Genomic DNA, 27,081 nt, shown 5'->3' on the forward strand with positions numbered 1-27,081 from the left:
GCACTCCTCTCTTCTGAGCTTATGGGCCCAGTGAAAAGTGTGATGACGATGCTGAACCTCCCTGTGTCACAAGTGGGGTGAAATTCCAGTGTGATTGTAAGTGCAGGTATCTCTCAATCCACCACACGTGGATGTGACCAAATGGTGTATCCAAAGACTGATTCTGCCTGCTGAAGTTAGAAAAGTTTTCTTCCTGAATGGGAGGGAAAATAGAATGAAAATCCGGTTATTATCTGCCACAGAGAAAAGAATTTCCATTTCTCTGTGTGCGTTTTTCTTTGTATAAACCCTTATTTATCTTGTGCAGATGCAGACAGCATGTTTGAAGTGATGAGATGACCACCACGCTGAGCCTCTGTGGAAGGGGATGAATTCAGGAGGGATTTTTCCTTTGACTTCAATTTAAGAAAAATCTGTGACTGATAACAAGGGAGAAAAAAATCCAAAGTGATTGTGAATTTGATGAAACTGGAAAGAGATTCCGACAACATTCAATTGTAAATACCTCAGGGAGTAACTGTCCTCAGGATAGTGAATATAACAAATGCTTTCCTGAATTGCTAGAGCTTCCTCAGTCCCTTTGGAAATCTCCTGAAATGCAAAAGGATCAGGACAACCTAAGGGAAATGGCCTCCAGGTGAAGTTCAGACCTCATTAGAAATTTAAAAAGTTATCCTGAAGAAATGCATTCTATAGGTAATAAAGGAGGGAAGACCTTCCCACAGAACTCTAAGCTTGCTGGACATCAGAGAATCCACACTGGTGAGAAACCTTATGAATGTAATCTGTGTGGAAAGACTTTCACCAAGAGCTCTAGTCTTACTAAACATAAAGGAATCCACAATAAAAAGGGACCACATGAATTTATACAATGTGGAAAGGTTTTGAAAGAGAAAGACAATCTTGCTGAATGTCAGAGAATCCATACTGAAGAGAAACATTTCAACTATAAACATTGTGGAAAGGCTTTCACAGATGTCTCTAATCTTATAAAACATAAGAAAATCTACACTGGAGAGCATGGTAAAGGAGAAAGGGGAAAAGGTGGTTCATAGATTGGGGAAGGGAGATACCATCAAGGATTGGACTGGTGTGTGTGGCCCAAGTGCAGTTCTAGTGCTGGGGTGGAGTTTGAGGGCAAGATTTAGGAAGGAAAGATAGATAAGATCTGGAGGTTCATCTGCCCCTAGATGTGATTGCTTCTTCTCTTAAAGCTTAAATTGTCTTTTGCTTCTGGAAGTTAGTTCTGCATGTTCAGCTAGCCTCTAGGACTGAGATAGTACCCCTCCCTGCCCCCTTCCCTTTTCTTTGGGCCTCATCTTCCCCATATGACCTCTTGACCAGCGTCTGCCAGTTATGCCAGGAGCAGACCTGCCTTCTGGGCTTGCTCCTAGCCCATACTATATATCTAGGCTCCTCATCACTTCCCAAAAGTGAGTGCCAACCCCACCTTTACCCCTGGGTTACTTTTGCTCAGCCTTCATGTCCCACCCATAGTATCAGAAGGAGATCTGAGTTGGGGGTCATTGAAGTTCTGCCTGGTTTAATTCTATCTGGTATCCCAAGCCCCTTCTGCCTCTTGGGTCTTTGTAGGAGGATAGGGGAGGTGAATGAGGCCAAAGATGGAATTAGTGAGGATGGAACATTTTCCTGTACTGTCCAACTTTATTTCTAAGCCTGTCCCTCCCTATTCCCCTCAGACTGGGTAGAGTCTCCCCTGAGGACAGGGGGAGGGCTTTTTGATCCCCTCTGAAACCTCACCTTCTATAATTCCCTATAGGTATGCAAAGAGAAAGTTTCTCCACCTTGAGTATCCTCCTCCCTGTAGAGCACCAAAGTCTAGCCCTAGGAGAGACCTTGGAACCAGAAAGAATGATGCCTGAGACCCAGAGACCCCCATGTCAGGTGAGTGCAGTCCATATCCAGACCTGACCAGCTTCACCCAAGGTGGAATCCAGGAGAATTAAGGAAGCTCTATCCTGTTAAACTTGAGGTATCCTTTGCAGTAATTTCATCAGAGCAGCAATTTTCCTCCTAAATCCCTTCTACCATTTCTTAGATGTAGTAAATAAGCATTGATCAAGTGACTGCTGTGTGCTAAGCACTGTGCTAACCTCGTGGGGATGCAAAAGAAGGACATAAAATTGCACTATGTTATGGGAAGAAACCATGTGAGCATCTGTGTCTAGAAAAGCCAAATGCAGTATAGATGGGAACCGTGTGAGAGGGAAGGACCTAACAGATTTATGGACCAGGAAAAGCTTGTTTTTAGAAGGTGAAATTTGACTTGAGATGGAAAGGAAGCCAGGAGACCCAGGGGAGGAGGGAAGACACTCCAGTATAAGAGACAGTCATTGGAAAGGGACAGAGTGAGGAAATGGTGAGTCCTGGTCATGGATCATCCAGGAGGCCAGTGTCCCTGAGTCAGAAAGGAAGTGGAAGGCAGGAAGGGTCAGAAACCTGGAAAGGGGGTCTGGGATGGCTAGGTGGTATCTGCTGTTTGCTACTAGCCCTCTCAGTATGTAAGTCATTCCTTTTGGGAGAATTGTCATTGTCCTTATGTCAAGGGTTACCATAGAACAAAGTAATTGTTGCTTGTTTGGTTCTAATCTTGACACTCAGCCAGACTGAGGCAGCAGCACAAGAGATGGACAAGTCCATGACAGTTTTTGTATCCACTGAAGAAAATGACCCACATGTAGGGTAGATGAAAAACATTTGGGTCCCTCACATCTAGAGATCACATATTATGTATGTAGTGATTTGGCTTGTGTGTTTGTTTTCATTTAGTTAGTCATTTCACTTGTGTCTGATTTTTTGTGACCCCATTTGGGGATTTGTTGGTAAAGATCCTGGAGTTCTTCAGAGCCACAGGTAGCTAAGGACATGGGCTGGGCTTTACTCTATTCCTATTGGCTGTCTCCAAAGTCCTTTTCAGAACCTTCTTATGTGGCTTCAGACCCCTCAGCTTGGCTAAACTTGCTCTCACCAAGCTACCAGTGACATCTCTGTTTACAAAGCCTCTATGGCTACATCACTGCTTGTTGAGTATGGGTACAGACATTCCAGACCTCATTAAACTAAGTAGGGTGGAGCAATGTAGAGTTCCCAAGAGCCGAATCTGTTAGACCAAGTATCTCCATTGTTACAAATCAGGAAATAGCTAAATCAAATCTTCTAAAGTATGGTCTGAGTAGGGTGGAGTAATTTTAAAATTCACACTTTAAAAAGTCTCTATGAGCTACATCATTGTTATCAGTGTGAACTCTTAAGATCAGCACTGTCTACTCCCACATACACTGTGTTGCATGAATTTTCCAGGTCCTTGGTAGCCGCTGCCTAAATAAGCCAGTTCAGTTTCCAGATAGACGGGTACACTGTCATCTATTCTTCTATCCAAGACTGTGACCCGATTAATCAGTGATGGCCATGTGTCTTAAACGTCCAGGAATGGCATAGGGATAGTCTCTCCTCTTGACCTCCATGCACATTATCCTGATATAATTCAGGAGAACCTATGGAAAAAGGAAAATTTTGTAAATTCTTATGAATCTACAAAATGAAAGGGAAAATACAAGTTGTTTTATTGTTCAGAAATTTTATAATAGAAATGAATACAGCTTAAAGTGAAATATAGATTACAAATAGAAGACAAATCATATGTTTAAAACATAAATATACTTACATGAGGATAGCAGTAGGTCTAAGCCTGAGCAAATACATAATCCAAACATAGTTTCTGGTGGGACAATAATCATTTAGAAAGTATAGATACTCTGCAAAAATCTTACTTTAACATTCACCATACTGTGGAGGGAACATCGGATTCTTGAGTGGTTAAGGCACTGAAAAGTTCCACTGGGAATGCTAAATCTAGAAAGACTTGGTTTTGGAAAGATTATGGTCCTAGCAACAGATTATGTCTGCCTAAGGACCAGTCTAGCTAATTCTGGTCCTGGTAATGTATGTTAAAGGAACCAGAGTGGGTAATTTGATGAAATTGAATGCTGATAAAAGCATGGAGAAATAGGCCTAATATTACATTGCTAGAGCAACTGTAAATTGTGTTTTAGAAAACAAGATGGAAATATACATTAAATGCTGTAAAACCATTCATGCTCATTTACCTAGAAATCCAATTACTAGGATTAGGCATTATTAAGAGGATAGGAAGCTGTGTGAAAAGCTGTATTAAAATATTAGTGGAAGCTTTGTTAGTAATTACAAAAGAATTGGAAATAAAACAAATGCAGAGATTGGGAGAAATGTTTGAATAGATTAGATTATTTTAATGTAATAGTTTATATTATGTTATTAGAAATGACAGATATTGAAAATATTAAGAAAATAAGGGAAATAGATGAAAAGAGAATAAGATAATTCATTATATAATAACATTTCTTTAAAAGCTACAAAATCAAGAAAAAAAAATAACAAAGTAAAACAAATTCTATGGGAAGTCAGAAGCAGAGAATGTTTTTTGTTAGCACATACGTAAAATTTATGTATTTGAAACAAATTAATAAACATTGTGAAGTTTGCCCTTTTGTACATATTTGCTTTTTCATTTGTTTATTTAAATTTTGTTGGTGGTGGTATGAGTATATCATTGAAAAAATGGGGGGAAAGTGTGTACCATCTGTTTTCCATGGAGCAGTTTGGAAACATAAATGAACTCTTCCAGGTAGCACAGTTTTACCAGATCTGGCCACTCTCTTGTCAGTTATCCCTCAATCTGCCTCTTAACTCATTCTTTTGACCCTTGGTTCCCGAGGTTCTAGAGTCCCTAGGCTATGTTTAGAGCATTTGTTTTTTATAAATGAATTCTTGTTGAAAATTAATACTGAATTGTGATGTTTTTGTGGAATAATTTCCCCTTTATCCCCCCACCCAAGTACCAAACCAAATGTCCCCTCCCAAGGCCATGGAAATACGTTGGAACCTGCTTTCTTTTTTTAAGATAAAAAAACTAAGAGCAGGGTTGGCAAGCCATGATGAACCTTGAACCATTTTGAGAGAATGCTAGGCCAGCCACAAGGCTGAATATCGTTTGAACTGATATCTTTCTTGTATGGACAAAGCCCTGCTTCTCCTGTAATGAAATAATGAGGGAGCAGCAGTTGAAGCCTCTGAGTCCCCTCTTCATTGGCTATTTATGAATCAGTGATCTCTTGGAATGTACAGGGAAAGGACTGAGTAGTGAGCTGAAGGAGATAGATAGATAGATAGATAGATAGATAGATAGATAGATAGATAGATAGATAGATAGATATGGAGAGAGAGAGAGAGAGAGAAGAGGTGGGGGTGAGGAGAGGGAGAGACCTATGCTAGAGGAGAGAAATGTCTTTTTTTCTAACACTTAGATTGTGGAGAGAGTAAACCAACCACATTAGAATGTCTTGATCAGTCAATTAATTAATTTAAAATGAAGGAATTCAGTCTCTCCAGAATTTCAATCATTACATTGTCAGTGTCTTTCTTATGAATAAGCTCATCCCTAACCTCATTTAATAAAATATATTTTTAATTTTAAAAAATTCTCCTTTTTCCATCATAATTACTCTTCTTTCTCTGTAATTAAATATTAAAAATGAATGAATAGATGTCATTCACATGAAATTAATCACACAGAAAAGACATAAAATGTAGAATATTTTGGCTAAGACACATCAAATCCAGTGTTTCCTCAAATCCTCAATATGACACTGGATATCTCTTCTTCACTTGGATGGAAACAGTTTGATCCCATGTAGAAAACAGATTATGTGACTTTTCAGTAAAGGAAATATGGTGATTTGTAGCCTTCAGGAAAGTCTCTACCCAATCCCTCTGCTCCTAATGAGAATAACAGGCATGCTCAGAAAAGCTATGAATATTAAATTATGTTCCTCAAGGTGGAGTGAACTTATTAAAGCACATGTGACATGACACAGGAGGGGTAAATATGACTAGAGGAGAACATATTATAGGTGTGTTGGGAAGTTGTACACCTCCACTACCAGTGGAGAAAGGAGGGAGGACTCTGTGGACAGGTATATGGAATAAAAGCTTGTTGTGCCAATCCAGGTATGTGCCTACTTGTTGGAGACCTGCTCTTGTTAGAACATCTTAATAAAATACCTTCCTGCTTCACTGTGGTTTTCCATTGAGTTCTTCATAAGACCATTGTTTCTTACAATCTAGATATAAGTATTTCAACTTTTTTGGAAATTAAGTAGGTAATTCCTTTTTCTTTATTCTTTCTTTATTAATGATTAGTAATGTTTTTTCCCCAGAATACACAGTACTTGCGACCTTCTCACAAAGTCTTTACAAAATGTCCTTACAAGATCAGTTGTGACATTTGTGATGAGGAAAATATGTGTTGATGAGGGTTGATGATTTCTGAAGTCTCAGCTCTAAATCTCATGACTTTTGTTGATTTAGGAGTCAGTAACGTTCCAGGATGTGACAGTGGACTTCACCCAGGAAGAGTGGTGCATGTTGGACCATTATCAGAAAAAGCTGTGCAGGGAGGTCATGCTGGAGAATGTGCAGAATCTGCTCTCTGTGGGTAAAGACCATTTCCTCTGGTAACTCTGAATCTGCCATCAAAGGAATGTTTTCATTCCATGCCTAATGTGTAGGATTTTGAGCTTTTATCAGTTATTAAAAAAGCAAATGAGCTGATCTCTCCACAGGATCCTTCTGTGTCTGGTTTTCATGAAAAAGATTTTCAAATTATGTGATGGGAAACTGAGACATTGCTTTGTTGTTCTTGAAATTGTCTCTTTTCTATTTTAAGTAGCTTAAGGTTAAAACTCAAATGAGTATTACATATTCACAGTCTTGAAGCTAATCTCAGAGATCATTTAGTTTAGTTTCTAAGTGAACTGGGATTTAGTCTTCAAACTCTCATACCCATGCAGTTTTTCCTTGCAGATGGACATTGACCCTCTACCTGTCAAGGCAGCCCCTCTATCTTTGGCATGAATCTAGTCTTTAGATAAGTCTTGTTTAGAAGTATAAAGTGATAGCTCACGGTCCCTAATTTTTCCTAGGCTAGCACATTTATCATGATTCTTCCCTCAAATTCCAGCCCACATGATAGAAAAGGAAGGGAAGGGAATAAGCAACCCTATATATATATCTGCTTTATGTCCTGAACTAGGTAAAAGACTTTATAATTTTTACCATGTGGTCTTACAACATTCCTGTGAGTTTGGCATTATTATCATCATATCACAGTTGAAGGAACTGAGACATTCAGAGGTTAAGTGACTTGCCTATGGGCCAACCAGTTCCCCTGCATTTGAGGCTGATTAGAACTTGTCTTTCTGACTCTAAGATCAGACCTCTTCCCCCTACACTGCCAGCTGCCTCTAATTTCTAGGTAGTAGAAGCTGTGGAATGTGCTCATCCTTCTATGACAGAGGAAAATGAAGATGAAATTTTCTGATTCCAAATGGGTTTAATGATCTCTGTCCCTCTCCAAAGGTGAATACCATGGAAATCATCCTTGAGGCTACCTGGGAACCATCCCATGGTCCTTGCTTGCATGACCCCTTTCCCTAAAAAGGACTAAATTATCTATTTCTCTCTGTTCTAAATTCTTCTTTATTTCTTATACCCAGGGCTTCCAGTTCCCAGAGAAAATTTGATATCCAGTTGTCAGCAAGAGGAATCACCGTGGTTGTTAGAACAAAAAGGCACAAGGAGCTTATGTCCAGGTGAGTGAGATGAAAGCAGATACATAAGGGCTACTATCCAAAGAGACCTCTATGTGTTACAGGGAAGGAAGTGCTAGACTTGGGGCAGTCACGTCTGACTTGGAATGTGTTTGTAGACACATTTAGCAAGTGGGATTTGGGGCAAGTAATTAAATCTCTGAGCCTCAGTTTTCTCGTCTGTAATAAATAAGAGAGGGTCAAGCTCCATGGCCTGTCAGTTCCTTTCCAGTGATAAAGATAATATCCTCTAAGAAGTCTTTGTTGGTAACACCAGAGCATGGAACTCTCCTGAAAGCCTCTAGAAAGACCTGAGGCTTTCCAGTATGAATTTTTTGCTAGATTTATTCAAGCCAACAAGCATTTATTAAGCTCCTTCTATGTGCCAGTTACTGTGGTAAGTCCCAGGAATACAAAGAAAGGCAAGGGAGAATCCCTGCTCTCAACGAGATCCCGATCTAATGAGGGAGGCAACATGTACATAGTTATATGCAAATCCACCATATCCAGGATACATTGGAGCTAATCCAGACAGGGAAGGCCCTAGGGATAAGGAGGAGTGGACAAGACTTAGTGTAGGATGAGGAATTTAATGAGAGACTTGAGGGAAGCCAGATGGGCATTATCAGCCTGAGGGGTAGCCAGAAAAAAACCCTGGGAGTCAGGGGGATAATGTTTCCTGGTGAAGAGACAAAAAGAGGCCTATACCACTGATCATTCCATGTGTGGAGAAGACTGAGGTCAGGGATGACTGGGAAGGTAGGAAAAGGGCAGAGAATGAAGGGCGTTAACAGCCAGACCCAGAGACTCTTATATTTAATCCTGGTCATAGTGAGATAAGGGAGTTTCTTGAGGAAGGAGTAACTTGATCAGAAGTGTACTTTAGAATGATGAATGTGACTCCTGTGTGCAAGATTGAGTGGACTGGAAAGACTTGAGAAAGTGAAACCAAGAAGCAGGCCCTTGGAACATACCAGGACTGATCCCAGAATGTAGTAATATTCAGAGATATGACAATGCTTCCAAAACAATCAGAATGGAATATTGGGAAAATTACCTGAAATGGACAAAATTATAAGTATAATCAATAAGAGGCATTTAAAGGCATGTTAGGATGTGCAGTAGGGAAAAACTGTCTTGTGCTATGTTCACAACATGCTCAGTAACAGGATTTGAACTGTAGTCTATCTGTAGGGAGGTTGGCTCTATTCTGAGCTCATGGCCTGAGTTCTAAAGAATGATTACAGTGCTGAACCTCTCTGTGCCAATGGTGTGTCATAAGATTTCATTGTTATTATACGTGAAGATATTTTCAAAATGAACCATTCGCAGATATAACCAAATGATGTATTCAAAGATTGTTTCTGCCTCCTTCAGTTTGAAAAGTCTCATTTTAAATTAGGAAAATAGAATAAAATCAATTTACTTTCTGCCATCAGAGGAAAGAACTTGCTAGTTTGTTTCATTGTTATATCATCATTTGTTTTCTACAGATGGAGAGACCTATTTTGAAGTGAAGGAGATGTCTACAAAGCCGAGCCTTGTTGTGAAAAGATCTGGTAAGCAAAGATTTATGAATGAGGATCCCTCTGACTTCATTTTGAGAGAAAACTATGAATCTAACATCAAGGTAAATAAAAATCCAAATAGTGACAGTGAATTTTATGGAATTGCAAAGAAATTCACACAATATTCAATGCTAAATCAAAATAAGAAAATGACCTTTGGAAATAATTATCATCCGAATAATGAATACAACAAGTACTTCCCTGAAAAAGAAGAACTCCTTCAATCCTATGTGAAACCTTCAGAAATACCCATATATCAAGATTATCCAGAGAAAATGACCTTCACTTGGAGTTCCAGCCTCATTAAACATCCAAAAACTAATCCTAGAGAGAAGCTTTCTGTGAGCAGTAAAGGTGGGAAGGCTTTCTGTCAGAATTCTGAATGTGCTCGAGATCAGATGATTCACACTGGAGAGAAACTTTATGAATGTAAAGAATGTAGAAAGGCTTTCACCCGGAGGGATCGCTTTGTTGAACATCAAAGAATCCACATTGGAGAGAAACCTTATGAATGTAAACAGTGTGGAAAGACTTTCACACAGAGGGGATATCTTGCTAAACATCGTAGAATCCACACTGGAGAGAAACCTTATGAATGTAAACAGTGTGGAAAGGCTTTCACACAGAGAGGCAACCTTTTGGAACATCAAAGAATCCACAGTGGAGAGAAACCGTATGATTGTAAAGAATGTGGAAAGTCTTTCACATTGAACTCACAACTTGCTAAACATCAGAGAATTCACACTGGAACAAAACCATATGAATGTAAACAGTGTGGTAAGGCTTTCACACGGAGAGACGGTCTTGCTGTACATCAGAGAATCCACACTGGAGAGAAACCTTATGAATGTAAACAGTGTGGAAAGGCTTTTACAGCTAGCTACAGTCTTGTTGGACATCAGAGAATCCACACTGGAGAGAAACTTTATGAATGTAAAGAATGTGAAAAGGCTTTTACCCGAAGGGATCGTCTTGTTGAACATCAAAGAATCCACACTGGAGAGAAACCTTATGAATGTAAACAGTGTGGAAAGACTTTCACACAGAAGGGTTATCTTGCTAAACATCATAGAATCCACACTGGAGAGAAACCTTATGTATGTAAACAGTGTGGAAAGGCTTTCACACAGAGAGGCAATCTTGCTGAACATCAAAGAATCCACAGTGGAGAGAAACCCTATGTTTGCAAAGAATGTGGAAAGTCTTTCACATTGAACTCACAACTTGCTAAACATCAGAGAATTCACACTGGAACAAAACCATATGAATGTAAACAGTGTGGTAAGGCTTTCACACGGAGAGATGGTCTTGCTGTACATCAGAGAATCCACACTGGAGAGAAACCTTATGTATGTAAACAGTGTGGAAAGGCTTTCACAGCTAGCTACAGTCTTGTTGGACATCAGAGAATCCATACTAGAGAAAAACCTTATGAATGCAAAGAATGTGGAAAGGCTTTCACACAGAGGGGCTATCTTGCTATACATCAAAGAATCCACACTGGAGAGAGACCTTATGAATGTAAACAGTGTGGAAAGACCTTCACACAGAGCTCTGGTCTTACAGAACATCATAGAATCCACACTGGAGAGAAACCTTATGAATGTAAACAGTGTGGAAAGGCTTTCACAACTAGCTATGGTCTTGCTACACATCATAGAATCCACACTGGAGAGAAACCTTATAACTGTAAAGACTGTGAAAAGTCGTTCACATTTAGCTCACAACTTGCAACACATCAGAGAATTCACACTGGAATGAAACCATATGAATGTAAACAATGTAGAAAGTCATTCACATTTAGCTCGCAACTTGTTTCACATCAGAGAATCCACAGTGGAGAGAAACCTTATGAATGTAAACAGTGTGGAAAGGCTTTTACAACTAGGTACAGTCTTGCTATACATCAGAAAATCCACGCCGGAGAGAAACCTTATAACTGTAAAGAATGTGGAAAGTCTTTCACATTTACCTCACAACTTGCTACACATCAGAGAATTCACACTGGAACAAAACCATATGAATGTAAACAATGTGGAAAGGCTTTCACACGGAGAGATGGTCTTGCTGTCCATCAGAGAATCCACACTGGAGAGAAACCTTATGAATGTAAACAATGTGGGAAAGCTTTTACAGCGAGGGGCCACCTTGCCAAACACCAGAGAATGCACACTGGTGAAAAATTATGACTGTACTCAGTTTGGAAAGGCTTTCACATATACCTCCACACCTGCTAAATGGCAGAAAAATCCACACTGGGGGAAAACTTCATGATGTCATGTATGAACCTGTGCTTTTAGTTGCTACTCATAGCTTGTTTAATAATAGTCAATTAGATTTTAAAAAAGTCAAATTCTCTAAGCCACATAATTGGCTTATTGAGATAGGGCCAAATCCTCCAATAAAGCTGGACTCCTGATTAATATTGGAAGACCCCAAGCACTGTGATAGACCTACTTTTATAACCTCAAGAAACAGTCAAGTTTTCCTTAAAAGTACAAAGAAAATTATAAGACTAGTCATACCCTTCAAAGGCTGAGGACACCCAGCAACACTGTTCATTGGCCAGTTCAATTAGGAAGCAACCCTTATTTATCCATAGTTAGATTAGCTTAGTAGATCTTTTGGCCATGATCTGAATCATTTGATGATTATTGGGGGAGAAGGATGTGTTCTGGACCTACTCTGGATAAGGATGGGTTTTAATGGATAGCACCATGACTGTTTATGAAACTTAAGGTCAAAGCAAATGATTACTCATACCTGAGCACAAGTTAGGTGCATGATACATCAACTCAGAAGGGTGGCCTAACTCTTAAGGCCCAAGTTAAAACAGTTTAAAAGCTTTACTAAAATATAAGTGAAAAACCCTTCTAAATTCACAACTTAATGCTAATTATTGTACAACTATAATTGTGATTATCTGAAAATTATTACTAACATTAAAATCTAATGTATAATAGGTTAGGGGTATTTTCTCACTCACAAACAGAAGAGAATTCACATGGGAGAGAAATCTTAGGAGTCTTAAGTAATGTGGTAAAGCCTTCAGGCAATAACCCCCTCATTCCCATTCCCAAGAATTCGTATTAATTAGAAATCTTAGCACTCATGAATGAGGAAAGACATTCAAAAGGAGTTCAGAGCTTGCTAAATATGAGAAAATGTCTTCTGAGTTGCCATATATTGATTCCCTGTGGGAAGACTTTCATTCAGAGATAATCTCTTACATGGTGCAGAGAATTCTAATTAATGTGTTCAAGGGGAATGTGTTTTTCTCTGGGGGAGGGTGATGATTATTAATTAGAGAAATACAAATTAAAACAGCTCTGATCGAGCACCTCACTCCCATCATGTTGCATATTATGACAGAAAAGGGAAATGAAAAAATCTGTGGGAAATGTGGGAAAATTAAGACACTAATGAACTGTTGAGGTAATTGTGATCTGATTCAACCATTTTATTTTATTTATTTGTTTATTTTTTGTTCATAATAATCACTTGATTTCCCTCCCTCCCCTCCACTCGCCCTTCCCACAGCCAACACGCAATTTCATTGGGTATTACTTGTGTCCTTGATCAGAACCTATTTCCATGTTGTTGTTTGCACTAGGATGTTCGTTGATTCAACCATTTTAGAGAGAGCAATTTGGAAGTATGCTTAAAGGGCTCTAGAAGTCTTCATACTCTTGAACCCACAATACCATTACTATGCTTGTATCCCAAAGAAATAAAAAACAAAAAGGAAAAAGGAGCTATCTGAACAAAAAAACAAGAAGCAGCTCTTTTTGTGGTGGCAGAGAAATGGAAATTGAAGAGAAATCCATCAATTGGGAAATGGCTGAATAAATTGTTTTATGTGATTATACTGAAATACTATTGTGATATGATTCATGAGAAGTCAGAGGAGATCAGAAAAACCAGGAAAGACTTCCAAGAACTGATGCAGAGTGAAGTAAGCAGATTCAAGAAAACACTGAACACTCTGATAGCAATGATGAACAGTATAATGAGCAACTCTGAGTATAACTTAATTATTCTAAGCAATATAATGATAAAAAAAAAAATCCCAAAAGACTGCAGATAAAATTTTTCATTCACTTCCAGAGAAAGAACTGATGGAGTCTGAATCTGGACCAAAGGAAAATTTTTTCACTTTCTTCATTTTTTTTTTGATTTGATTTGCCTTCCACAAAAGGATTGCTATAGGAAAATACTTGACATGATTGCACTTGTAAAATTTTTACCGTTGGGTGGGAAGGATGAGAAAAATCGAGACTCAAAGAAAATATTTTTAGATGTGTAGGGTATTGTGTTTGCATATATGTGGAGGGAAAGTAAAAGATTACATGGGGGGGGGGATGGAGGAAAGAGTAGTATGATCAGTAGAGGACAGTATTCTTCCTGGATTGAATGAGTTTGAACATATCATACTGGAGTCAAAGTTTAATGTATCTAATTCACAAGGGAAAGCCTCTTGCTGGATCACAGACTTCATTGGTTTCCACATAGAGGAGATCTCATTAAACACTCCACGTTTCATAATGTGCATAAATTACTACATAGTTGAGGACTTTTCTAAAATTCTAACGTTTCTCATTCCTCCTCACTACTTAACATTCATCTATTACAGTTTCTTCACTCATTCCCCACTTCATTGGCACTACCTTTGTTTCCTAATGTTTGCTGGCACATACAAATCTTTAAAAAACAAGCTAAAAACAGTGCACGGGAAAGATTTTGGAAGGGATCTAAGGGACTGAACCCCTACTGTTCAGACCATTATGTCTAAGGACTCTGATGCAGTCAGCTGATCTCTGGGTCTGAGCAGAGATCCAACCTCTGTGATGAGGTAATAAGGGAAAAGTTGAGGTCTCTAAATGCATCTCATCTCTTGAAATATCAATCAAGCAGGACTGTCAGGGGACATCCTACAGTTGAGCTGTCAAGCTAATAAGAGACAAGACACAACTTCCTTTATAAGTAAGAGGCAAGATGCTTTTTTCATTTTTTTTAAATTTAATTTTATTTAGTCAATTTAGAATCATATTCTTTCCCTCCCTCGCCTACCGCTACCCTTCCCGTAGCTGATGTGCAATTCCACTGGGTTTTACATGTATCTTTAATCAGAACCTATAAGACACTTTTTTCTTTGGAGTCTGGTGAAGGACACACGTTCTTTCCTCATAGAAATTGCATGTCCCCATTAATAAACCATATTAAGCTTGGATAAATGGCCTCATTCTTTATTGGTTAAAATCTGAATGGTACACTATAAAGCACTTCACTAAGATGTACAAAGTTCTAATTACTCTTCCTTCTGATAATAATTATTCCTTGAATCAAAGAGTCATTATAATGGAGAAAGGGACAAGAATTTCACCTGCTTTTCCAGGTCACAAGCAAACAAAAAGATTTAAACTGATCTCTTCAATTTTTTCCTTTCAAATATAGCCAATTAAATATTTGATGAGTTTTTAAATCATCAACATTATACAATGTTAAACAATATAATATTATACATTAGATTATGTTGTAATGTTACAATATGTTGTTATATCATTAATTATAATAATTGTATATTATTGATTGTTATGTCTGGAGACTTCCTCAGCTGCATTGGATGGCCGTGTTGTCTTTTGTGCCCCAACACGCCCTGAGCACTCCACAGTGCTTTGCTGTGTCGCCCTCTCAGCCGTTGAACCTTCTTGTTGGTTTCTTCCGTCTGTTCCGCCGAAGCAGTCTTCACATGGCGGGTGAGCAAAGCCCTGGTTCACCAGGGGTCGGCGACCCGATGGCTACCCTCACAAGGTTTGGCTGGCCTGTCGAAGCTGTTGCCTGGGGTGTGGCCGCTGCCGCATGCTATCAGCTACTGGGAGCCACAAGTGAGAGCTGTGTGTCAGGTGGGGGGTCAGAGGCTGGAGAGCTGCCCTAGGAGGGCACGACAAGCCCTCCATACCAGAGATACTACCCCTCCCTGAGCACCCCATACACCCCTTCGCTGCCTGACTGCAAAAACAAAGACAACAGAGAGACTCATCCTGGAAGCTCTCTTCGCAGATGACTGTGCTCTCATGGCCCACCAAGAAAATCATCTCCAAACCATTGTGGACAGGTTCTCCACCGCAACAAAACTGTTTGGCCTGACTATCAGCCTCAGCAAAACAGAGGTGCTGTTCCAACCTGCACCAGGGAGGCCAACGAACCAGCCGTGCATTACAATCGATGGCACGCAGCTTTCTAACATCAACACTTTCAAGTACCTGGGCAGCACCATCGCCAAAGACAGGTCCCTAGACCACGAGATCAATGCCAGGATCCAAAAGGCCAGCCAGGCACTTGGGCGGCTGCGCTCCAAAGTCCTCCAACACAGCGGTGTAAGCACTGCGACGAAGCTCAAAGTGTACAACGCAGGGTCCTCGGCTCGCTCCTGTACGGTGTGAGACATGGACACTGTACCGGAAGCACATGAAGCAGCTGGAGCCATTCCACCAACGCTCCCTCCCGTCAATCATGAGGATCCCATGGCAGGACCGAATCACCAACCAGGAAGTCCTCGACAGAGCCAACTCCACCAGCATCAAAGTCCTGGTCCTCAACACCCAGCTACGATGGTCTGGACACGTCATCCGCATGGACCCACAGCGAATACCAAGACAGGTATTCTATGGTGAACTGTCAGCTGGACTCAGGAAACAAGGCCGACCAAAGAAAAGATTCAAGGATCAGCTAAAGTCCAATTTGAAATGGGCTGGCATGACACCAAAGCAACTAGAACTCGCTGCCTCTGACAGGAGCAGCTGGCGAGCCCACATTCACCATGCCTCCACGAACTTTGAAAACGAGCGACGTCGACGTCTTGCCGCTGCGCGTGAACGCCGACACCAGGCCACAACCACACCTCCCGTAACAGCTGGCGTCCCATGCCCCATGTGCCACAAACTGTGCGCCTCAGCCGTTGGACTCCAAAGCCACATGAGGGTACACCGTAGATGAAACTGCACAAAGACAATAGTCATTCTCGGTCACCGAGAGACTACCACTACTACTATATTATTGAAATATAATTTAATATTATTATAATTTTACAATAACCCTAACAAATGGTTTTATCATTTTCATAAAGGATAGCCAAATAACTTCAGAATGAAACTTAATGCTTCAGAATTAGATTTATAACTGAAATTAGAATTAAAATTCAGGAAATAGTGCTTTAGATAATTAAAACATGTTCAACAGGTCTGATAAAATAACATGATTTTTCCAAATGTATATTTTTTTACCTATTTTAAAGTTTAATTCATAATCTAACATCCAGATTGTGAGAGAAGCTGCTTTTCTACAGCATATCTTTAGAAGCATTTACCCTGTTTCACCTTAACATAAACAATATTTTGAGTTTGAAACATGAAACAAAACTTATCAAATTTTCAAATTCTCTTGTAGAATTACTTCTAATTATTACCTTTTGCATTTTTATTTTTTATTTTATTTATTTTGAATATTTTTTATGTTGTTGTGATTTATGAGCTTTTCCACCCCTCTTTTCTCCCCCTTCCCAAAGCTGACAAGCAATTCCACTGGGTTATACATGTATCATTGTTCAAAACCCATTTCTGTATTATTCATATTTGCAGTAGAGTGATCTTATAAAGCCAGAACCCCAGTCATACCCTCTTTGAACCACGTGATCAATCATATGTTTTCGTTCTGTGTTTCTACTCCCACAGTTCGTTCTCTGGATATGGATAGCATTCTTTCTCCTAAGATTCTCTGGATTGTCCTAGATCATTGCATTGCTACATAGAAAAGTCTATTACATTCGATTGTGCTACAATGTATCAGTCTCTGTTTACAATGTTCTCCTAGTCCTCATTTCGCTCTGTATCAGTTCATAGAGGTCGTTCCAGTTCACATAGAATCCCTCCAGTTCATTATTCCTCTCAGCACAGTTTAGTATTCCATCACCATCAGTTACCACAACTTGTTCAGCCATTCTCCAATCAAGGGACACCCCTTCATTTTTCAATTTTTTGCCACTTTAAAGAGAGTGGCTATATTTTTGCACATACATATTTCTTTATTATCCCTTTGGGGAACAGACCCAGAAATGGTATGGCTGAGTCAAAGGGCAGGCAGTCTTTTAAAGCCCTTTGCACATAATTCTGAATTGCCTTCCAGAATGATTGGATCAGTTCACAACTCTACCAGGAATGTCTTAATGTCCCAATTTTGCCACATCCCCTTCAACATTTATTATTTTCCTTTGCTGTCATATTGGCCAATCTGCTGGGTGTGAGGAAAAGAGACCATACCAAAGGTGGGCTGGGAGGTAAGAAGGGCCTGGATTAAGAAGAGTAGCCTCCTCACAGGCAGGATGGGAAGACAAAAGGGCGTTTTTCTTGCTAGATGTAACTAGATTTAGAAGGAAGAGCTGAAGGAGTCAAGCCAGAATAGTCTGGATCTAAAGATGTAATAACCTCTTGGCTCAAGGACAATGATGGAGGCTTCTGCTCTCGCTGCTACTGCTGAAGAGTTCAGTAGCTGTGGTACAAGTCTGTTACTGTAAGGGGCTGTTTTGGCTATTTCTGAATGGGCAATTCAAACAGTGAAAGGATCCCAAAACATTGTGAAAAAAACTTGAGACACAACTTCCTTCCATTTTATTGTATAAAACAACCAAGCTAGAGTGGGAGTAAATAAGAACCCAATTCAAGCAGTAGTAATTGTTGCCAGGCAATAGTGCCAATAATAAATATATATATCAATTATTATTGTTGTGTGATGATGTTTGAAATAATGAAGCCCTGAATTAGCATACTTCATTAATATTGTGTAGAATTAGTTTGGCTTAATTTGGTTTTATCGTTTGTTTTTATTCCATTCCATTCAATAGTATTTTTAAGTATTAATAATTCTTTAATTTAATTCACTTGATTTAATCAGGTTAATGTATTCAGTTATATTTGATTCTATTAAAACCTTTAATTGCCTGTAGTTTTTCTTCTTGACTGCAGGTGGCACTACACTTGTGTGTACTGGCCACTGGGAGCCTTTAGCCACAGCTGGGAGCACAGAGCCTCAACCCCCTGCTAGCTGGTCAGGGTCCAGCGGGGGGCACAGGAGGGGCTTGGGCTGGGGTCTTGGCACGCCTTGTGTTGTGGATGAGAGAAAATGGGAAAAAGCCTTGAGCAGAGCTGGGGCAGCAAGACCTGAAGAACTAACTGTCCATCAAGGAAAGCATTCTAAATGGATGGCGACCAGGAAGGCCGGTGAAGTGGGAAGACAAGCTGGGGAACTTGGTCTCTTGCCCTTGAGACAGAAAGGAGGAAGGACAGGAAATTCCTGCTCTCTGGTTTCTCCCTACAATATTCAAGTGACCAAATGGACTTGGCAGCGGCCAGCGCAGGGCAGGGATTAGGAGCTCCTGCTGGTATTCTGCTGCTTGAGAAGCTCCGGAGGGAGCTGCCCGGTGAGAGATTCTACTGAAATAACAGTTTATTGGAGGAGAAGGGAATCAGGAGGATCTCTCTGAATAAACCTCCCACCAAACCTTGTTGGTCATTGTAGAGATGGTGTCTACACTATCAGTCATCTGCCTACCTAAAGGTCCCAGTTCCTACAGTAACTGCACTTCTCTGACCCCGATTTCCCCCTTGGATGGTGATAGAGTAGCAGGGCAGGAAGGTAAGCAGGAACAGGGCTCAGAGGGATGGTCTCACTGACAGCTGGCTTTGGGCGTCTCAAGCAGCTCTGTAGAGCCGTCTCAGCATCAGCAGGACCCGCAGGAACAGGCAGATGGCAGATGGGTCAGAAAAGCCTCAGGAGAGAGAACAGCTCCCTCAGCAGGTGCACCCCAGGAGCCTAGACAGAAACTGGTGCTGCCGCTGCCTGCTTCACTGCCCGAGAAGAAGCCACAGCCGGCCTCTTCTGCAGAGGTCTGGACCCTTCCTGCTTGGGCCTTGCATCCTGGCTCCTGCCCCTCATTTCCCCATAACTCCGAACAAAAGGCTGAAGTTCCAGTGGGAAGTGGGAGAGCTGCTCATGGCAGGGATCCTGCAGGCCAGGCTGGGGCAGGCCTGCAGCTCGCAGCAGCCAGGCAATGGCTGGCTTTCAGCACTCAGCCAGAGCTGGGTTGTGAGCAGGCTGGACAGACGGCTACTGGTCGTGCCTAGAAGCAGGGAACAGGGAGGTCTAGCCAGCTCCTCTCTCCAACACCCACCCTCACCTGAGCTGAGGCGGGGGCCACGGGAGGGCTCTCATGGGAGGTAGTGCACACAGCTCAGGCACAGTAGGATGGCCCCAGTATGTGATTTCTGGGGGAGGGGGTTCCCTTCATACAATTACTCCCCTTCCTACTGCCACCTTTCTTGTTCTACTGCTCAATAGGTTTTTTACCCCCCCCCCCAGCCAACTTTGCCCTTCCTTATATTAACCCCCTCCCCACCATCCCTTCTTATTCCTCCAGAGAGTGCCCCAGCGAAGCTGGCAGTTATTCCTTCTCTGAGCCAATTCCAGTGATATGAATATTTAAGTATTCTCCATCACCACTCTCATCCTCCCATTATAATAGGGTTTTTTTCTCCCTGTGCCTCTATGTGACTTGATTTACCCCATTTTACTTTTCTCTTCCCATTTCTTAGGGCAATCCTTTTCCACCTCAATGTTTTTTGCATATCATCATAAACAGTTTACTACCACACTTTTCCAACTATTATGATAACATTTTTTAAGAGTTGCAATTGTCATCTTTCCATATAGGAACATAAATAATTCACCCTTATTGAGTCCCTTAAATTTTTTCTTTATTGTACTCCCTTATTTCACTCTGCATCAGTTCATGGAAGTCTCTTCAGCTCTTTCTGAAATCATCCTGTTCCTCATTTAAGACTGCAGTTCCATGGGAAAGCCTTTCCAGACTTTTTACATTCATAGGATTTCTCTGCAGTGTGGATTCTCCAATGTGCTGCAAGACTCCCGTTCTGTGTGAAAGCCTTTCCACATGCTTTACATCCATAAGGTTTCTTTTGAGTGTGGATTATGAGATGTGCACCAAGCTCAGAGTTCTGACTAAAGACCTTCCCACATTTTTATTCATATAAAACATTTCTCTGGGATAACTTTTTTGATGTCTAATGAGGTCTGCATTCCAGGTAGACACTGTTTCTCTTATATTTTCCTGATTCATGGATGTAGCCACCAGTAGTGAAAATGAACTTCAGAATGCAAGACGTTTGGTGTTATGATTAAAATTAGTTTCTCGGCTAAAAGTATTATTTTTAGAGGTTTATTAAATATCAAGGAATAAAGAAAATACAAAATAAGAAAGCATGTGCAACCTACTACTTGCCTCCCTGGTAGCGAGCCGCATGAGCCTAGAAGAGAAAGAGAGAGCAAGTAGGTGGTTCAGTTTAAATACCCCTTTTGTTATTGGCCCAGGTGAGGACCTCAGGTGAGATTTTAGAGCATTCTGGGAACTACCAAGGACTTCTGGGAATTGAAGTCTGGAGTTCAAATCTCCATTTTAAATACCCCCTGTTTGATCCTATTGGGAAAAATTTCCCCCAAAGGATCATGAAAACATAATCAACTTAAAGATTACAATAATTTGAGGATAAGAGGGAAAAAGAACAAAACTAATAATTGCTAGACTCATTGACAAAAAGCCAGTTAGGGGGCAGTCCCCTTTGGCATGAAAATATACATACAAATAAATGTTCAATCAACCACACCCAAAGTTCATTCTTGATCTTCTGTTGCAGCTTGTGGTCTGGAGGCATCTTCATTTTGTCTTCTCCATACAGTTCAGTTTCTGGATTCGGAGAGGTATCATGTTTCTTAACCTAAAATTCTTCTCAAAAGGAATTTAAACTTTGCAATTTAAAATAATATTTTTACATTCCCCCCTTGAAGAGGGTTTTTGAAAAACTCAGGATCACTTAGGGATGCATGGCTGAGTTATGAGGTATATGAATCAGTTGGCAAGAGAAATTAAAAAGACATCAGAAAAATCCAAATTTAAAAAAAATTCTGGATGGAAATATAGACTATCAAAGTCTTATGTGTAAAAATTCCAAGTAAAGGAAAAGTAAATCTATAACAGGTCCTTGAATCAGGGCCCAATTAAAATTATCTAAACAATGATGCATTTACCCAGACAGTAGCCAGGACTACAGAAAGTTTGCCACACTATGAAAGACAGAAAAGGGAATAGGTTATAGGAGCCATATAGAAGCCAAGTTAGGGATGCTCGTCTGTAAGTATTTTCAGAGTGAGTGTGGATATAAGGAAGGCCTATGTCTTAACATATGTTAAACATCGCAGGCTTGAGTCTTCACACTACGTTCAAGCCCTTTGTATTGGCTTAGAAGTGCATCAATCCTTCCTGGATTGGTTTATCTTTGTCCCTGTGCAATGGCTCTTTTGTATATCTTGTCCTGGAATCAGACAGACTCATTAATCAAAGTCCCATAATTTTTTTTAAACAATTAGTGGCATCATTTTTATAGTCTCAAGCTTTTGGGGCATACATTGGCATTATAGCAAATGTATTTTAAACGTATATTACTGCTAAATCAAAAAGTTAATGAAAATCTTAATACTGGTGACATGTGCTTCAAATTTAAAAAGGAGAGAAAAAAATTAAAAATTGAAATAATATTTTGCACATGCAAGAAAATTATAATAAAAGAGTTTTAAAAATAAAAATGTAGCTTATAATCATTGACACACTGTGTCAGTTAAAAAAAAATATAGCATACAAGGCCTCACCAAAACTGAGATCCATTTCCTATTCATATCTGGCCATGATCCACTGTGAGTACAAGCAAATGGATTTTATAAGGTAACCATTTTTTGTTTTTTTTTTAAATAAAGAACAGTATTACAAATATTATTCCCCAAATTCTCAATAGCCCAGTTAATTACAATTGCAAACAAACACACTATCATTTTTTCACATAAGTTGCTATATGGTATTTTTAAAAGCCTATGAACTGATGGATATTTTTCACAATTTTTACAAACAAAGCCAAACTTATTTTGGGTTGTGAACATCATCAAGAATTCTAGATATCATTCTGATGGAAGTAAAGAGCGCTGAAGTGTTATAAATGAGAGATGCTCCTTTTTTATTTTTTTGGAGGCTTCTAGGGGTACAATGCCCTGGGATTAACTTCCCAACTTCCATTCACATTCTTATAAATACGGGAGTTGGGGTTTATAATTGTATTTCACTTCATCTACTAAAATGGGCCTTACCTCGTGTTAGGGGCAGGCAAAATGATCAGAGATTGTTAAGAAAAATTCTAAAAATCATGTCTAAAGAACCCTTAACATCAATTTGAGGTATTTAGCTCATTAAATTTTCCAAAGTTTGTAGCAATTTTCTGATGGAGTCCATCTATCCTCTATGTGACAATTTACAAAGTCAAAAATAGAAAAGGCTGTTTTTATATATGGGCTTTTTCAATAATGTTTGTTCAGTATAGTTATAGGGGGAAAGCAACAGAATTTAACAGTACTTAAAACCCAGTACATTAAAATGATTCAATGTAATGGAATAGTATTGAATGCAGTCATATATGAACTTGAAATCACAAAGTTAAACCTTAAACAAAACAATCAGCAAATGCAATAGAATACAGAGATTTTTATAAAACATGGAGTCTGAAATGCCTTAAAAATATAACCTCCAGTCTCTCTAAAGTTCCTTGGTTTTTATCCATTTAGATGCCTATTGTGAGAAGGCAGAAGAGTGGTAAGGTGTAGGCAATGGGGGTTAAATGACCTGCCCAGGGCCACATGGCCAGGAAGTGTCTGAGGCCAGATTTTAACCCAGGACCTCCCATCTCTAGGCCTGGCTCTCAATTCACTGAGCCACTGAGTTGCGCTCCCCCCCCCACCCCCACCCCCAGTCTGGGGGTGGATTTTTGGAATCTCAAATTTTGCCAAAGAATTGCAGGAAGTTGAATCTCTCCCCTGAATCTCAGGTGAGATAAATGAAAGTATCAGTACAGTCAAAAGATATCCTCTTAACGTAGTCATGCTTATAAGTTCAAAAGTCTCTTCCTCCTCTTTCTCCCCCTCTGCTATCCCCTGCCCCTTGCCTCATGTAGGCTAATCGGAGCCTAAGGAGAATCACCCCCATTTTTTACCAGCTGGTGGAAGTGAGTCCTGGGCCTGGGGCCATGATTGATCTGCTCCAAGGCTAGAGTTTGCTGGGGCTGGGCAGACTGGGACCAAGAGAGCAAGAGAGAGGCCAGGAGCAGGAGCCAGAGCTTGGAGCTGGGGCCAGGTGAGAACAATCTGGGTCGGGATTGCAGGAGCACAGAAGCAGGCAGCAGCCAGGTAGGGCCGGGGCTGAAGCCAGAGAGTGATCTTGGGAGGATATAAAAAGCCTTGGAGAAATGTAGCTTAGAAATCATTATCTAGGCTATTTTTTTTTTAATTTGAGAAGTTCTCATCCAATCTAGTGGTCTTCAAACTGTTAATGATTAAAATTAGTTTCTCTGCTAAAAGTATTATATTTTTGAGGTTTATTAAAGATTAAGAAATTTAAAAAAATACAAAATAAGAAAGCCCGTGCACCCTACATCTTGCCTCCCTGGTAATGAGCCGTGTGAGCCTAGAAGCGGAAGCCAAGACAGAGAGCAAGTAGGCAGTACAGTCAGTTTAAATACTCCTTTTGTTCTCGGCCCAGGTGAGGACCTCAGGTGAGATTTTAGGGCATTCTAGGAACTACCAAGGACTTCTGGGAATTGAAGTCTGGGGTTCAAATCTCCATTTTACACTGGTTTTCCATTAACTTAGAAGCAACTAGACATGTAGCCTTTCCTCTTAGCATGAACCCAATCCATTCTCCTCTTCAAGTTGCCAGATTTCCTGCCAGGAAATCAATGGAGCAAGAACTCCATGAGAAAATTAACTGGGGAGTTGCTCACTGAATTACTGAACCCAGCTAGGTAATCACACATTGACATGTTGATCTCTAACTTCCAGAAACTCCTGCTGAGAACCACTGAGGTGGTTCATGCCCATTATCCTTATCTTGTGAATCATTACCTATCAGTTTCTGTATGCAGATTACCTCATCTACCCTACAAATTATAGACCTCAACCTATTTAACTTGGCCTCTGCTCTAAGAGACTTGTCTGCATGGTCCTTGGACAAGATTGGTCCCCCTGTAAACCCTGACACCTGAGCTCATCCCATAGGCATTGCGGGATGTTTCCCATGGCATTGAAGAAGCTCCAGCTGTTCAGCAAAGCGCTTATTACATTCATTATCCTGAGGAGAGTCACTCTCTGAGGTCACTTTCATACACGTATTTGGGACTGAATATTGTCTGAATCTCTTTCCAGTTCCATCAGATTCACAGTCACTCTTTGGATTTTTCCTATGCTGACATTAATCATAGATTTCTCCCAAACCGAAGTCAAGGAAACATCACTCATGAATCTTTGATGACGAGATTCTTCCACAAAACGCTCAGCTCTTTTGTCATCTCATTTACTTCAAACCTGGTCTCTGAATCTGAAGAAAACAAATCATATACACGCAGAAATACACACACACACAACGGAAATATATGTTCTTTCCTCTGATGGCAAAATAATCTGATTTTTATTCTGTTTCCCCAGCCAAGAAGAAGAGTTTTCAACACAAGCAGGCAGAATCAGTTTTTGAAAACAGGATTCCCACCTACAGGCTTATTTAGTTTAGAAACACCTTCACATACAGTAACCCTGGATGTTCACAGTGCACCTGTGGCCCAGGCAGGCTGAACATTCTCATCTCCCTTCACAATTCGGGTCCTGAGCTCAGAATGGAGGAATGGTCAGACCAACCTCCTTGTACTTGGACTATAACTCAACTTCTGTGAGGGAGCATGTTCTATCCACAGTACTGGCCAGTCTTCATTGCCCTTTCTATCTTTCCTTTCAGTGCCTCTTGTTGATTATAATTTGGTTAGTCCCAGGTCACCTTCCTGACACTCTGTTATGATTATTTTGGATGCACTATTACATAGCAAATCTTGGGAAATTTCATATTTGAAACAGGTTACTCTTTTTTAGTATCTTGTAGCAAATTTGGAAGGTTTATGCAAATTTTCTTCTTTTAGGATCCAAGGATATGGCATTTGCTACACATAGCCTCAATATTCAAATTATTTCATTATTTATCATAAATTATTTCTCATACTCTATATTCAATCCATCATCCTTCTCTAAGGAAGTAAACGGCATGGCTCTGCATTGGTTTTCTTGCACCATGTCCTTTTAGTGGTTCATGAAATTTTTAGAAGTTCATGACAATGTCCAAGGGTTCTGGCTTGAAATCCTTTAATGGCACCTCATGCAGTAAAGAACTGCCCAGGTTAGTTACCAATATATTTTCCCCTCTGGGACAACAAGCATAGGCATATTGGAAGTCTAACAGGTTTCTTTGTGCAGTGATTCCAAACCACCATAATTGGGCATAAAATGACCTTGGTGTTCCTTCAGGGACTACATCAAACAACTATCCCTTCAAGTACAACAATAACCAAGTACCACATATAGCTTGTTTTCTCAATCTCTCCTCAATGTGGTGTTTCCACAACAGGGAAACCTGTACCCTCATTCACCTGCTGAACACTGCACCGGAGAAGCTGCCTCATTCCAAGGTTACCTGGTAATCTCTTCTCCCCACTGCTATCATCACCACATCAAGATGTTACAAATGTTCACAATTTTCCACTGCAGAGGAGACAGGCAGCTCTTTCAACAACACGAGGTAACCTCATTACAAGCCATTTGAAACCATCTTGGACAGTCACAGACATTCTACAAACATAGACCTCACACTGTCTCTCATTGCAGGGTAAAGCCTACTTCTCATCTGAACTTGTCTTCTGCTTCTGTTGCTATTCTTCTATCAAGCTGAGTTTCAAAGGAACTGGTTGGCAATCCAGGCCATTCTGTAGTTTCTCTGAGCACATAGCCAGTGTGCCACTGGTAGTCATTGGAAAGTTATGTCTGAAAAAGCATTTCCTTGCAAAGGTCATTTTGTATATATAAAGACTGAAGGAACAAAAAGCCATGTATGTAACTGAGCAGCTACAAGTATATTTACCATTTAACACGCTACCTGTTAATAGCCCATAGAAAATTCCATTTTTGGTAGAGTAACAAACCATTTATTTTGTTAATTGATTTGCTGGCTAAGAAGAGTAATAAATTTCCATCTTTTATTAAGAGATTATAAAATTCTCAAAAAATCAAGCCATTCTCCTATTGATAAATGGGCAAGGGACATGGATAGGCAGTTCTCAGATAAAGAAATCAAAACTATTAATAAGCACATGAAAAAGTGTTCTAAATCTCTTATAATCAGAGAGATGCAAATAAAAACAACTCTGAGGTATCACCTCTCACCTAGCAGATTGGCTAACATAACAGCAAAGGAAAGTAATGAATGCTGTAGGGGATGTGGCAAAGTCGGACATTAATTCATTGCTGGTGGAGTTGTGAACTGATCCAACCATTCTGGAGGGCAATTTGGAACTATGCCCAAAGGGTGACAAAAGAATATCTACCCTTTGATCCAGCCATAGCACTGCTGGGTCTGAACCCCAAAGAGATAATGGACAAAAAGACTTGTACAAAAATATTCATAGCTGCGCTCTTTGTGGTGGCCAAAAACTGGAAAATGAGGGGATGCCCATCAATTGGGGAATGGCTGAGCAAATTGTGGTATATGTTGGTGATGGAATACTATTGTGCTCAAAGGAATAATAAAGTGGAGGAATTCCATGGAGACTGGA

General features: G+C 40.1%; 1 pseudogene; it reads left to right on the forward strand.

The window, feature by feature from the left end:
- The window catches only part of LOC103106295 (zinc finger protein 850-like), a 56,689-nt pseudogene extending 42,181 nt beyond the window's left edge, over positions 1 to 14,508 (forward strand).
- Positions 14,509 to 27,081: the final 12,573 nt, after the last annotated feature.

This window comes from Monodelphis domestica, chromosome 4 (assembly GCF_027887165.1).
Source record: "Monodelphis domestica isolate mMonDom1 chromosome 4, mMonDom1.pri, whole genome shotgun sequence".
NCBI lineage: Eukaryota > Metazoa > Chordata > Mammalia > Didelphimorphia > Didelphidae > Monodelphis > Monodelphis domestica.